At 44.3% G+C, this 15,716-nt stretch overlaps 1 long non-coding RNA gene across 2 annotated transcripts in view; it reads left to right on the top strand.

The window, feature by feature from the left end:
• The first annotated feature begins 11,467 nt into the window (after positions 1-11,467).
• Positions 11,468-15,716, top strand: part of LOC139042646 (uncharacterized) — a 35,955-nt gene continuing 31,706 nt past the window's right edge. Inside the window, exon 1 of one of the 2 annotated variants that reach the window (XR_011499602.1) lies at positions 11,468-11,749. This is a non-coding gene — a long non-coding RNA (uncharacterized lncRNA). The remainder of the gene's footprint in view (positions 11,750-15,716) is intronic. The other variant, XR_011499603.1, reaches the window with a different exon arrangement.

Below are 15,716 nucleotides of genomic sequence, written 5' to 3'. Positions count from 1 at the left end.
GCATCACCTGGCAACTCTTTAGAAATGCAAATTCTCGGCCCCACCCCAGACCACCTGAATTGGAAACGCTGGGGATGGGACCCAGAAATCTGTGTTTTTAAGAAACCCTCCAGGTGACTTTGACACAAGCTGAACTTTGAGAACCATGCCCTAAGGAGATGAGAAGTCCCAACAATTGTAATACAGCACTGCAGTTGCCTGCTGGAAAGAGCGGGCAGAGTACGCAGTCACCTGAATGGGAATTGAAAGGCCTTGTGGGGGAGGGGGCGAGGGGGGCGGGGTGTCGGAATCGCTTTTCCACCAACTTGTCCTAGCACCTGTGATTCCATGATTAGCCATTCATTCCTTTGGATTGTGAAAGCTTCCTGATTTAGACATCGTTATTAAAATGCAAATACCCCTGGTCAAAGGAAAGCCATAAGCCAGTTCCTTCTGGACTCTTATGGAGAGTGACCGCTCATTTCTCTTTGCCTGGGACTGAAGGGTTTCTGGGGAGGCAGGAGTTTTCAGCGCTAAAATAGAGACAGTCTCCCCATGGTTCAGATGGGGCCAAGACTTCTGGTGCTAAAATCAGAAAGTCCTAGGCAAACTTGGATGAGTTGGACATCCTATAACATAGGAAACAGAGCTGCTTGTTAGGAGCATGGAATGGACTACAGTAGGCATTACCACACCGGTGACTTGGAAGCCACACAGCTAAAGATGCCCCAACCTTCAACAGGAGTTCAACAGAAAATGTTTCAGGGTCAGGTTTTCCCAATTTCAGCAAATGGATGGAGGTAAGCTTTTGCATCCAACAAAGACCCAAGGGGTTACTAGGGCACATAATACCACTGTACCAGACCCTTCTATAAAATTCAGTGCTGAAAGATAAAAGGTTAAGAATTACTCTCCCAAAAGTTATATAGACTAGCCTATGGCCTTTGCCATAGCATGTGTGGTCTCAAATCACTATTATTTTTTTCCCGAATAAATTTATTTTGCTGGTAAAAAAAAAAGTTGCATAAATGGCAGTACATATGTAAAACAGAAGATGATGCCTCCATTTAAAATTGCGGTAACAATTCTTAAAGCCATGGAAAAATGCTACTTAAGGAGAAAAGTCGGCAATAGAATGGTAGCTATCATTTTGAGGTAGTAGGATCTCAAGCATGGTAAGAAAACGTGCAGCACGAACGGCTGGGAGAGAAACGTGCTGCTATGGTAACACTGGCCACTGCTGGATGGTATGATTGCGCATGAGTAGTGTGTCTGCTCTTAATTATTTTCTGTAACTTCCAACTTTCTACATTACCACGTAATCAGCAAATAATCAAAATAAATTAATGAGGAGACCAAGAAGAAGAAGACTTCCCCAGGCGGACTTGTTGGAGGAGAGTCACCCAGCGCCGGAGGCGCTGAGGGGGCTGGACCTTCCCCAGGGAAGACTCCCCAGCCTGCAGCTCCTGGAAAAGAGGTCCGGGGGCCTTTCACTGGGACAGAACAGAACACAGACAGCTCCACCGGGAAGGGGGGAGGGACTTCCGTTTTTCTCAAATGACCTGTGGGAACAAGGGAGGGGAGCTCACTTTTCTTCTGCTAGAACTAACCATTGCCTGATCTCGCAGGGGCTGTGCTGCTCTGTTTATATTCTTGCTAGCATCTGCCACATTTGTTAAAAACTTACCTGGGAAGCTTGGCTGGACAATGTAGCTGGGCATAGGCTGAGATTAAAAAGTAAACTTTTGTTTTGGCCTTTTGTATAGCCTGGCTTTGGGGTCAATTTAGTTAAAATGATGTCCTGATGCATCCCTGGCGACATTGAAGGGGTAGATATTGACGGAAGGCTCTGGGGGGCCCGAGTGCCATTTTTGTGTGTTCCGGATGCTCTAGCAGGAGCTTTGGGAACTTTTGGAAAGGCGCTTTCACAAAGATGCAGGAGGGACTTTTCTGATGCCCACTCATCTCCTTCCCCGCTGGGGTGCGTACAGCCCTGGATCATAGAGGGCTGGCTTTGGAGCCCAGTGTGTTCATAGGATAAAGCCCAGGCCGAGAGCAGGGCAAATCAGTCAACTGCGAGGAGGTACTCAAGCAGTTCCTCTATTTCAAGAACCCCTCTTTGTCCCCCCAATCCCAGCACACAGTTTGAGAGTAAAAAGTTGTTTGGGGGCCTGGTATATAGCTTGGCCTTGAGGTGAATGTTTTACTCTGCAGGAGCACTTTCTAGGGCAGGGTCAAGGACCTCATCAGTCACTGGCTGAAAGAGGATGCTTTCGGATGTTGATGAAGGAAGGCATTAAAGTTTCGAGTCCCCTTGGCTGACTCACTCTGTCCTCTCCCTAGAGCCACAGGAGAGCAGTGGGAAGGATTGCAACCGAGCCACCTGCCCAGGTGAATGCAAATACCTGCCCAGGAAATCATGCAAATACCTCGGAAGAAACCTTGCAGAGTGCTAGTCTGAAAGGATATGCAAAACCCAAAAACACACAGCTTGCTTTCAGAAGTCCCAAACAGTCCTCTGCTTTCCTTTCACCCTGCCACGCCCCCTCACCTCACCCCAAACCCTGCTTCCGACCCCCAAGGCCAGAAAGGCAAAATACAAGCCACCCTTTCACAGAGGGGAACCTTAAAGGATACAACAGGAAGTGACTGGCCATCTCCTTGTTATGTTTTCTGCAAGATTAACAATCACTTGGCTGTTTCTCTCCTACTCCTTAATGATCCAAGCAGTTCAGCTATTAAGTGATAAATCCTCTGTGTATTCATGACCAGCCTGTTTAATGCAGCGGCCCAAACTGAAACAATCAAGATAATTGAGCTACCTCGAAAGCATTAAGGAAGCCAGCTGCTGTGCAAGGCAGAAAACAAACTCAACTGGCAGCAGGAGCCCTGTCCCCCAGAAAGAAATGCTGAAGCAAGAAACCGAAGCGGATGAAGGGTATAAAATTTAGGAAGGGCAAGTGGAAAAAGAAAACAGGGAAAACAGCTTCCAGTTCCTCATCACCCTCCCACTTTTCTTTTGGCTTGAGTCCAGGCAACCAGCTGAAGCCAGCTGGCGGGGGATTTACTCCAAGTGGCTCAGCCAAGGTCCCAATCAGCTGGGAGGGGGTGCAGAGGGAGGATGGGCTAGTTACCTGTGAAGAGAGATGATCTGGATAGACGCCCTCCAACTCTTGTCCCTTCACTCACTGTCCACCCTAACGAATAACTGTTTTCTGAAAAGAAATGCAAGGATTAAATTTGCTTGTTGGCATTCAGCTTTTTCTTTTGTGGATTTTGGATGCTGAATGGGCTTGGTTGGTCAAGCAGAGGATGTTTGGATGATGGACTTCTGAGTCTCCATCACTCGATGGGCATACTGTACAGCCAAATTCCCACTCGCTTGCTGCAGAAGATTGTACCAAGCCCAGTACCTTTGCTACAGGCTACACACTTTTAGAAGTGTTTCCATTGTGTTTTCCTAGAGAATAAGCTATGGTTTAGCTGGACCAACATCTGAACAGATGAATCATTCACAGCCTCTTTATAAACAGGTTGCTGTTTGCCCTGTCAGAGCCTGACTCACCTCAGATGGCTGACTACAAAGTCACTCTCTGCTTCAAACTCCCAAGACAAAAAAACAACCTTATCCAGCAACACAGCATTTGGCTCATAAATCCAATAAACTCAAAATTTTCTCCTTGACTGAAGAGCAGGAATGATAGTTTTGTTTACCCAGGGCCGACCTGTTTTCCGAATGAACCACATTTAAGTGAGGAACTATCTGCTTGGAACAACTTTTTCTCATCTGACCTCCATTTCATCTCCTTTCAAACCATCATGCACACAGATTACAGATTGATCTTTCAAACATTAACTTCCTCACTTTTGATTCTGAAATAATTACAGACTCAGAAGAAGTTGCAAAAATAGTGTTGAGAGGTCCCTTTGTACCCATCATTCAGATTCCCCTCAGTGGTTACATTTTACATAATTATAGTGCATTATCAAAACCCGGCTCATTGTAATTTACTAGATTGCAGACGGTGCTCAGATTTCCGCAGTGAAAAATTAAATTGTCCAACACAACAATGAATCTTTAGTGCCCAAGGCTTCCAATTCCAATGTTTCCCTGCTGTTCAAGACCCTCTGTGGTCAGGCCCTACCCGACTCCGGCAGCCATAGTTCCCACTATTCTCTTACGCACACGCCTCTTTCTGTGGGGCTGCTGTGCCCATCGTTTGGGCCATACTCATCACTACCTCTGGGCTTCTGCTCCAGCAATTCTCCCCTCACTTCCCCTTTTCCAAATTGTACCCTTTCATCTAAGGCTGGCTCGTATCTTGCCTTTTCTATTAAACTTCCCTGAGCTACTCTAGCCCTCCTTGAACTTCCCTTATTCTGAGTTCATTATGGCCAGAAATGACTCTCAGCACAGTTTGCATAATTTAGCATGTGAGCTTCTTTTTTAACAGTCGTATTATTTATTTAATTGTGGTAAAATATACTTATCATAAAATTTACCATTTTAACCATTTTTAGGGGTACAGTTCTGTGGCACTAAGTACACGCACGTTGTTACACAACCATCACCACTATCTAGTTCCAGAACTTTTACGTCATCACAAGCTGAAACTCTGTGCTCCTTAAACACGAACTCCCCCTCCCTCCCTCCCCAGGCCCCTGGTAGTCATTATCTTACTTTCTGCCTCTATGAATTTGACTATTCTAGGTACTTCATATAAGTGGAATTATACAATATTTGTCCATTTGTTGCATTATGTTTTAAATTGTTTCAAGTCTTTTGCTAGATTGGAAACTCTTCAAGGGCCCAGGACCCTGCTGAAATAAGAAATCGGTAGGTAGGTAGATAGATAGGCAGATACAGAGATAGATAGAGATGGAGATATTCTTACAGTATCCAGCATAATTCTGGGTGATTAATACGTGTGGATTTTTCTCGCCTTGTCAAGAAACTAAACCCTTCATTTTTTTAAAACCAGGAATATTTTATAAGACGTTTCCAAGACCCTTTATTGTGGCTTTCTCGTCTTTGGATTAGAAACACTTTCTGGGGCTGGGTCTATATGTGCTTAGGCCCAGTGGGTTTAGGCTGTGCTCACTGTGACAGGGCCAAAGTTGCCTTCCCTTTGGCCCATCTCCCAAGATAAATATTGAGCTCATTGAGGGCAGAGACGATATTTCTTTGATATTTCTTCTCAGTATCCATAACAGTGTCTCATCCCCAAAAAAGTACTTGGATAACATTGTTAGGATGGGCAGAGGGCAAGGGCTGGAGGGGTGGGCGTTATGTGGTTGTCAAGGAATCTAGTGTGATAACCAAATGAAGTTGGGGAAAAGTTTTGCATGAGGTTATAGTGGCAAACCAAAGCCTGCAGGGCAAAATATTTCAGCTCTTGGTTTCTTCATTGGAGAAGAATGAATAATACTAATAGCCAACACGAATCAAGTACCTAAATACATGCCAGATGTTACTCTAGGCACTTGATACATATTATCTCTTTTAATCCTCACCATAATCTTAAGAGGTAGGTACTATTATTAATTTCATTTTGCATATGAAGAAATTGAGGCATCCAAGTATTAAGTAATTTACCCGAATCAGGAATAAAAGTCAGGATTGGAATTTAGATAGTCAGTCTCCAGAGCCCACTCTCCTGGAGTCATGTGAGGAATTGAAGAACCTAGGAGGCTCAAGAGACTGAAGCACTTCTGGCTGGTGAGCTGAGGTGGTTAGAGCTCAGAGCCAGGGGAGGGGATTTCATGGATCAACTAGCTTTGCCCCCTTCCAAGGACCAACCGTGGCTGGAAAATGGCTGCCCTTGGTCACAAATAGTTAGACTGAAAGATTGAGTGCAGCCTCATGCCTGCTGGCAAAACAACTCCAAACTCGTATCCCACTGCTAAGGGGTCATTGATGTCATGTTTGTATACTAAGGACAACATGTTTTTTTGTTTGGTTGGTTTTTTGTTTTGAGGAAGATTAGCCCTGAGCTAACATCTGCTGCCAATCCCCCTCTTTTTGCTGAGGAAGACTGGCCCTGAGCTAACATCCATGCCCATCTTCCTCTACTTTATATGTAGGACGCCTACCACAGCATGGCTTGCCACATGGTGCCGTGTTCGCACCCAGGATCTGAACTGGCGAACCCTGGGCCACCAAAGTGGAACGTGCGCACTTAACCGCTGCGCCACTGGGCCGGCCCAAGGACAACATGTTTTGATATTAAGGAGCACTGTGAACTTCTTGGAAGCTAAGGACTTTATAAACTCTGGGTACTGCGGGATTGTTATTTAAGGCAGGTCCCATGAAAGAGGCAGTGTGTTTCACAGGGCTCCCCACCCCCACCCTAGGGGGCACGTATATTTTACTGTAGGAAATGAGTGATGTTCAGCAATTTCTTTACCTAGCTGTGAGATTAAAATATAGTCCCTTGGGAACTCAGCCCACTTCATGTATGCAGGAAGTGACCCCCAAGTGGCTGGCCGGGTTTTAGAACAATATATATTCTGCAGGAATACTTCCTGTCACAAAGCTTCACTGAGCCCCTGAATCAACAGAGTATAAACAGCTTTGGCTCAGGTGAAAAAAAAAGCCCCAGATGAAACAATGAAAATGCACCACTGGGCCAAGGGGAATACTTGGTGGGGCTTTGTGTCCAGGAGTGGGAGAGTAGACTGGTCTTCTAAGAGAGAAAGACAGGCCAGGCATAGGGGGCAATTTAAGAAAAGCCTGCAGGTGGGGATGTTCACAGTGTATTTGGAGGACACTAAGGTGACCAGCTTGGTTGAAATGGATGGTTCCTGTTGAGGAGCAGTGGTAGACAGAGCTGGAAATGTAAAGTTTTCTTAGGGAAGAAAAGCAGGCAGAGGGATTTAGATTTGAAACAGGCAGAAATAGCGTGATGTGACTAGAAAGCCCAGCTTAAAAGGCTTATCCCAGAGGCCTGCTGCTGGCGTAGTGGTTAAGTTTGAGCGCTCCACTTTGGTGGCCCAGGCTTCACGGGTTCAGATCCCTGGTGCAGATTTACACACCGCTCATCAAGCCATGCTGTGGCAGCATCCCACATACAAAATAGAGGAGGATTGGCACAGATGTTAGCTCAGGGACAATCTACCTCAAGCAAGAAGAGGAAGGTTGGCAATGGATGTTAGTTCAGGGCCAATATCTCCCTCACCAAAAAAAAAGGCTTATCCCATAAAGATTGACTCCATCATATTGCTTTTGTGAAAGGAGAACAGTTCACTGAGGTCTGCTCAGACCACCCTTCTCTCTCTTGGCTCCTACCTCTTTCAAGTGCAAGTTATGACAGCAGTAGGATAAAGAAAGGACAGCCACAAGGCTAGTCGTGCTTCTCAAATGCTTGAGTTCCCTCCACAACACTATACCAAGACTCTTATCAGATACCTGCTGTTGTACTTGAAGGTTCCCAAGACTACTGTGACACAGGAAATACGTTAGGCAAACACAGTCTTTATTCATAGTTATAGGCTTCCTTTTCGAATCCATTTCGACTGTCTTATCCTAATGAGCTGAGCTGAACAATGAAGAAACCTCAGACCCCTATTCCCTTCTCTTTTAGCTTTAAACTTGGACCAGACCAAGAACCGAGCACAGTCTATCGTGATTTCCTTTCTTCACTTCTTCCCGTTGCCCTGCTTAGCTCTCTTGCATTGAATTTACTTACTACTCATGTGGGAGACAGTGGAGGAGAGAACTCACCTGGGAGAAAGAAAGCACAGACCCCTTTGTTCTTGTCCTGCCAAAGCCCCACCCCACCAGAAGTCATTCATTTCCCATATTCTAACCTTGATGCATATCAGAGAGCCCCTCCTTGTCGATGGGTTGTGAGGCTATGTGGCCACTCCTCCAACTCACACACATGCAGTACCTCTTTCGGTTAAGGCCCTAGGTTTTACAGTGAGATATGTGGCCAATCAGGGGTACAACTGTCCCCTTCAAGGGAGATCAGAGTGTAGCTGGACCCCTCAGGGCAGGGAGAAGAGTGGACATTGGAAAAGTCCCTCCTGCATCTTTGTGAAAGCGCTTCTCCAAAAGTTCCCAAAGCTCCTGCTAGAGCATCCGGAACACACAAAAATGGCACTCGGGCCCCCCAGAGCCTTCCGTCAATATCTACCCCTTCAATGTCACCAGGGATGCATCAGGACATCATTTTAACTAAATTGACCCCAAAGCCAGGCTATACAAAAGGCCAAAACAAAAGTTTACTTTTTAATCTCAGCCTATGCCCAGCTACATTGTTCAGCCAAGCTTCCCAGGTAAGCTTTTAACAAATGTGGCAGATGCTAGCAAGAATATAGACAGAGCAGCACAGCCCCTGCGAGATCAGGCAATGGTTAGTTCTAGCAGAAGAAAAGTGAGCTCCCCTCCCTTGTTCCCACAGGTCATTTGAGAAAAACGGAAGTCCCTCCCCCCTTCCCGGTGGAGCTGTCTGTGTTCTGTTCTGTCCCAGTGAAAGGCCCCCGGACCTCTTTTCCAGGAGCTGCAGGCTGGGGAGTCTTCCCTGGGGAAGGTCCAGCCCCCTCAGCGCCTCCGGCGCTGGGTGACTCTCCTCCAAGTCCACCTGGGGAAGTCTTCTTCTTCTTCTTGGTCTCCTCATTAATTTATTTTGATTATTTGCTGATTACGTGGTAATGTAGAAAGTTGGAAGTTACAGAAAATAATTAAGAGCAGACACACTACTCATGCGCAATCATACCATCCAGCAGTGGCCAGTGTTACCATAGCAGCACGTTTCTCTCCCAGCCGTTCGTGCTGCACGTTTTCTTACCATGCTTGAGATCCTACTACCTCAAAATGATAGCTACCATTCTATTGCCTGCTTTTCCCCTTAAGTAGCATTTTTCCATGGCTTTAAGAATTGTTACCGCAATTTTAAATGGAGGCATCATCTTCTGTCTTACATATGTAACCTTTAAGACATATAATACCGCAGTGCCAGACCCTTCCATGAAACTTAGTGCCGTAAGATAAAGTAATAATAGGTGACGTTGTTTGAGGGCTTATTATATGCGAAGTGCTCTTTTAAGTGCTTCACATGTATTAACTCGTTGAATCCTCATACGGCTCTACAAGGCAGGTGCTATTATTATCCCTAGGTGATAGAAGCACCAACTGGGACTCAGAGGAGATGAGTGACTTGCTCAGAGAAAACAGCTAGTGAGTGGCAAAGCTGGGCTTTGAACCCAGGCATCGGGGCTCTAGAGTCTATGCTCTTAGCAACTGTAAGCTGGCCAGTCTGAGAATTAAATGCAATCATCAAGGCAGTTTACAATCTAATATACCATATACGATAACATTTTCTAGTCAAGAGAAATGTTCTCAGGATCCAAAACACATTCTGTCATTCGTTTACATCTAGACTCATAATGCCATTTATCAGCCATAAGAACACAACTTTCCCAACAATGTTAAAAATCTTATGGGAAAGTGCATAGACAGAGAAAAAGGCATTTTCCCTTCTCTGAAATGTTACCCTGTATGTGCCAATTATACAGGATTTACCACTTGTAAACTTAAAACTTAATTAGGAAAGAAATCATCCATCAAGAGAGTCATTGTAATATTACCATAAACGGAAAATTTACTGTTTGTGTAGTGAGACTCCCTTTTCTCAGAGAAGCATTTTAGACACTTCTCTCTCCCAACCAGATATAGATGGTCCCCCTTCCAGGACCCGGAGTGCTCCTTAGTTCCCTTTCTTTTCTCTTCCTCATCTTAAAAACCTCCCTATTTCCCCAACCAGACTGTCTAAGATTCAGCCTCTTCCCTCTCTGGTCCCTACATTCCCATTACCGAAATACCAGTGTGGGTGTGGGTTTTGGTCAGGGTCAAAGCCTTCCTCCTCTCTGTGAGCAGAGCTTTCCACAATAACAACAGTTGACTTGCTTAGCAAAATTCATCACGGTTCATTCCCGGAAGTCCTGATCCCCCTGGGTACCCCTCTGGGTCAGTCCAACTCTGATGGGGTTCCAAGATTTGCTCTGCATTGCTCTTCACTTGTTCCTCATCTCTCCCCTTGGGCCTCCTCCTCGTTCAGCTCAGGTTGGAATGTACATCTTCCAGAGAAGGAGACTCCTCAAGTGGAGCCTGTCCTGGAGCTGTTGCTGAGAAGGGGATACCAGCCTGGCCCCCCACAGGCTGAGGAAGAATGGACTTTGTTTTTTCCTCACTATTCTCCCGTTGAGGCCAGCTTTTCTGCCCCACATTCACCCCCATACTTGCAGCAGAAGACTTGCTCGGAACTGGATCTCTGCCTGTGAATGATGCCCAAGCTTGTACTGTCAGAGGCCAAGGATGAGCCAAGACACTTTTGTTCCTTATATTCCTCTTCTTCTGTCTGCTTTTCTTCTCTAAGTTTCCCCCACTGTTAGTGAGGGGTGCTTCCTCCAATGAAGCCTGCCCCAGAACCACAGCTGAGCACGGGGTACCAGCCTGTGCGCTCTGATACGAAGTAACAACTGATGTTTTATCGATCTCACTCTTTTGACCCCTGCTTCTAGGTTCCCCATTGACGTCATCATTAGCGAATTGTGAAGCCCCTGCAAAAGCCTTCTGTACCTGAGTTCGGCCTTTGAAAGACACCCAAGCCTGTACTGTCAAAGGCCAAGGTCTAGCCAGGATCTTTCTGTTTTTATCTATCCCCTTATGCCTGCTTTTCTGCTCTACCATTGGCTCCCCACTGTCTGCCAGAGAGGCCCCCTCAAGAGAGGGCTGAACTGTACTTGCTTCTGGCAACAGAGCGCTAGCTGGTGCCTTCCAAGGCTGAGTGAGAACTGATGCCTTTTCCTTCTCACCATTCCTCCTTTGCTCCCTGGTTTCATGTCCCACATCCATACCAGTATCAGCAACTGACAAAGCCCCTGTGACACAAGTCTGACCCAGAACTGGGGCTGCAGATGATGCCTGAGTCTGTAGTGTCAGAGACCAAGGAAAATACACAATCTTATTTTCCTTTCTATTCCTCCTTTTGCGGCTGTTTTTCTTCCCTACGTTTCCCTGCCTGTCAGCCCCCTGCCATGCATGAAGAACAGGAGCAGCATGTGGGCGTGGGGCATCAGCCTCTGCACTGGGATACAAACTAAGAACAGACATTTTTTCCATCTCGTCATTCTCTCTTTGACCCATGCTTTTCTGCCCCACATTTGCCCCACTGCTTGCAGCGAGAGTAGCATCTTCAAGTGGAGTCTGGACTGTAGGCGGTGCTCCTGTGGCTGCTGCGGCTGAATCTGTGTCACTTGCCTGGGTCGTCAGAACCTCCACGTTAGCTACAATGTCTTTTTCCATGTTTCTCCCCTCCTCCAACTTTGCTTTCGTTTCTGGATCAGGTAAAGTGTTTACCTGGAGCAGAGAGAGCAGAAATAATCCAAGAGGCAAATGTGAGTCATAGTCAAGGCTAGCAAAAAGTCCCTTCTGGGAGGAGACTATCAAGCATCAGGTCTGGGGGCTGAAATTGAGATTCGCCCCAAGGATACCGGAAATAATTTAGAAAGAGAGCAGGTGGAGGAGGTGGTGAACAGGGTGAGGGTGTCAGACTCCTATTCTCGTTGGCAGCTGGCTCACTGATGCCGTGCTAGATTTACCACAACTTCCCACAAAATGCTCCACTTCAAGTAAGGTACGTCTACCGGCAGCCATGGATGCCCTCAAAATACTGATGGGAGGCACGACTCTCAATCTTCATCAGCCTTCGATATCAGCACTGTCTTTGAAAGTAGACAACACTGAAAAAAGAACAACATCACAAAGGTATTTGAATAGATATTTCTGTTTGCACCTAGGGGTATAGAGACATCAGTCAAGGGTCAGGTATAGGCTTCAGTATTGTTGTTACCTTTTGATACTTAACAGATAACCTCGGGAGACCAGAGCATAGGTGAGAAAGCTGTGGTTAAGCCTATAAAATCAGAGAAAAAAAGTATTATCAAAGTGAGCACGACCAGGTGCCCCTAGGCGTCAGTCTGAGCGGACTCTTACCTGGCTATCCTAGAAATGCTCTGCCAGAGCTTCTTCTCAGGTACTCTCCTTTTGGTCTCGTGTAGAGGAATTGGTATACACACCAGTGACCCAGAGAGTCTACATAATTTGGTAACACAACATCTTTATCGATTGATGAAGAGATTCAGCTCCGTTCAGTATGGTATTAGCATTTAGTTCTCCCTCATTGATTTCTGATTCTTTGCAAGTTGAAAATCCAGGTCGGCGCTGGGAACCTCGTTCCAATAGCCAGTACAATCCATTCTTCGAATTCTAGATAAACAGAACTACAGAGCCAGTTCCTATTTCTCAGGTTCATAAACTGTCCAGTCCTGCTACAAATTCCAGTGCTTTTTCAAGCTGTCTACTGTACCATATGTATGTGCAACATAATCTTGGAATGGGCTAATTATTTACATAATATCCTCTCTCTTTGAGCAAACTTTTTTTGTTGACCTTTTGACCAAAAAAGAAAAAAAAAATGGAATAAATCAAGGAGGGATCAAACTCCCTTTCTCTAGTTATGACTGACACAGAGAGCTCAATGAGGCCCCTGTGTTTTCCTTTGATAAGAAAGTGTAACCACACAGCAGAGAAAAGCAAGGCCTGGCATTGACCTAGTAGGGTTAGAAATGGAAAAATTGTTTTTGTTTTTTATCTGGAACGTGTTGTTCTCTAGAATAAGAAATGCGGCAGTGCCTATGTGAATGTGGTGTCCCCACTTGAGATCAGGGAGGGCCCTCTGGACTTTCTCTTCAGTGCCACAAAGTGCCTAGAACTATTTTTACACAGGCAGTAGTCTCACCCAATCCTCTTTCAAGTACTCTCAAGGCAAGATTGTAGAAAGAGGAAGCACACAGCAAAAATTACATGCACCAATTATCTAGCATGGTTTCTACTTTTTAAAGATCTTCCCTGATACAATGGTGGTCTTTTTCACTGTTTGGTACATAGGTTAAAGCAGTTACAGGGCTAAGGGTAGCTTAGCTTGTGATAAATGCAGAGGTTATCACTAGATGAAAGCCAGCTGCCTGGCTGCCAAGAGGCCTCAGCAGGTGAAATTTATCTTGTTCAATGCAGTAGAGTCCAAGGTCGGTCCCCAAACTGAGAGTGGGTCTGCAGTCCAGTGGCAGATTTACTTTAACCAAACACATGGAGCCAGGTCTCTGTCTCTTTTTACATCTCTATTGTGTCTATCCATATTCACATCCATGTTCCTAACTGTGTGTGTATTTACGTAGGATACCTTGTCCCCTGGACTTCATGTGGAGGATGACTGCCTACTTCAGCCTCCTTAGCTTTCCCTCCTATGTGTTGACCCTTTTGTTCGTACAGATTTATTCGTTCTCTCAACAAATATTTACTGACACTGCTATGTGCCAAGCATGAGGCTAGGTGCAGGAGAGTATATATTTAGGTTTCAGGTTACTTAATTACAGTTACATTCCATTTTGGTTTCTCTGATGTGACTACCTTGATTGGAGTTTTATATGTTTCCAAACCTCAAGTTACGCTTTACAGAAACTCTCTTGGTTGGCTCTCATAGCTAGCTGATGACATTCCTTCTGTGGGGATTCTACTAGTTTAATTATCAGAGTCCAACTTAATTATTTACCCTTTCTGCAGGTTAATGTGGCCTCCATACTCTTTGACCCCCTCAACTGGCAATAAATCTCTCTGGCTTTTGGATAGGAAGGGAGTAACTTCTGATTCCAGTGCCATCCTTCTGCATTTTACTATCACCACTTCCTTTCCAACTTTTCAGTTAAGGGGTAACAACTGTTTGATGCTCATTTATTTGTGTTACATGAGAGTGAAATTTACATGTGTTGTGGTATAGGAATTGTCTGATGTCCCTCCTTTGATAAGCAGGAACCTACCATGATAGGCCTAATGGTCAGGGTCCTGTGAAGGGTGAAGTTTTGAAATCCTGATGTGGTTGAGAGTCAGGAAAAATAGCCCATATCATTTAGGATTCTTTCATTGCAAGTGACAAAAAAAAAAAGAGACTCAAACCAACTTAAGCAAAACAGACAATTAATAGCTCACTATAAGCTTAAATGTTCAGGGATAGAGGCGACTTCATGCACGGCTTAATCCAGAGTGCAAATTATTTCACCAGGAGCCAGCAGAGATACTTCCTCTGGGTTGGTTTCCATTTTCAGGCTCTTACTGGAGACCCCTGGTACCTTCAGTCTCACATTCCCTGATCCAGCAGTGGCATTCCCCTTCCTAGGAGAGCAATGCAAGTCCCTAAATTGAATCTTGTTGGTACAAATTGGCCTGAGATGGGTCATGTGTCCATCGCTGAACCAGTTGTGGATGGAATGCCCAAATACCGGGTCACTTCAAATTCAAGAGGGAAGCTGGAAATTAAGAATGAAAGTATATAATCAGACATGGTTGTGAAGATAGGGAAGATGAGGAATGAGGATAGGGAAGTGAAAAAAGCCTAAAGCAATTCCTGAGTAGGAATTTAGGCACGCACATTATCTTTCAAAAAAAATAGCTTTACTGAGATATAATTCACATACCATAAAATTCATCCTTTAAAGTGGCTTTTAGTATATTCACAGAATTGTGCATCAACCACTGTTACCTAATACCAGAACATTTTCATCACCTCCCCAAAACACCCCATGTCTATTAGCAGTCACTCCCCACTGTTTCCCCTCAGCCTCTGGCAGCCACTAATCTCTTTTCTGTTTCTATAGCTTTGCCTATTCTGGACATTTCATATAAATGGAATCATATAATCACATATAATCATATAATATGTGACATTTTACATCTGGCTCCTTTCACATAGCATACTGTTTTTAAGGTTTGCTCATGTTGTAGCGTGTATCCATACTTCACTCCTTTTTATGGCCAACTAATGTTCCATTATATGGATATATCACATTTTGTTTATCCGTTCATCAGTTGATTGACATTGGGTTATTTCACCTTTTGGCTATTATGAATAATGCTTCTATAAATATTTGTGTGCAGGGTTTTGCTTGGGCTTATGTTTTCAGTTCTCTTGGATATATGCTTAGGAGTAGAATTGCTGAGTTGTATGGTAACTTTATGTTTAATCGTTTGATTAACTGCCAGACTCTTTTCCACAGAGGCTGCATCATTTTACATTCACACCAGCAATGTACAGGGTTCCAATTTCTCCATATCTTTGTCAACACTTGTTACTGTCTTTTTTTTTTATTAATGCCGTCTTCGTGGGCATAAAGTTGTATCTCATTGTGGTTTTGATTTGTATTTCTCTAATGACAAATGATGTTAAGCATCTTTTCATATGTTTATTGACCATTTCTGTGTCTTCTTAGGAGAAATGTCTATTTAAATCCTTTGTCAATTTTTAAATTGAATTATTTTTTCATTTTTGAGTTGTAAAAGTTCATTTTATATTCTTGTTCTAAATCATTTAAGAGATATGTGACTTGCAAATGTTTTCTCCCATTCTGCAGGTTATTGTTTTGTTTTGTTAACAGTGTCCTTTGAAGCATAAATATTTTTAATTTTGATGAAGTCCCATTTATCTATTTTTTCTTTTGTTTGTCCTTGGGTTGTCATATCTAAGGAACAATTGTCTGATCCAAGGTCAAGAAGATTTATCTCTGTTTTCTTCTAAGAGTTTTATAGTTTTAGCTCTTACATTTAGGTCTTTGATCCATTTTGAGTTAATTGCTGTGTATGGTGTGAGGTAAGGGATCCAAATTCATTCTTTTGCATGTGGATA

This window comes from Equus asinus, chromosome X, assembly GCF_041296235.1.
Source record: "Equus asinus isolate D_3611 breed Donkey chromosome X, EquAss-T2T_v2, whole genome shotgun sequence".
Lineage (NCBI taxonomy): Eukaryota > Metazoa > Chordata > Mammalia > Perissodactyla > Equidae > Equus > Equus asinus.
This window is presented reverse-complemented; position numbering and strand designations above follow the sequence as displayed.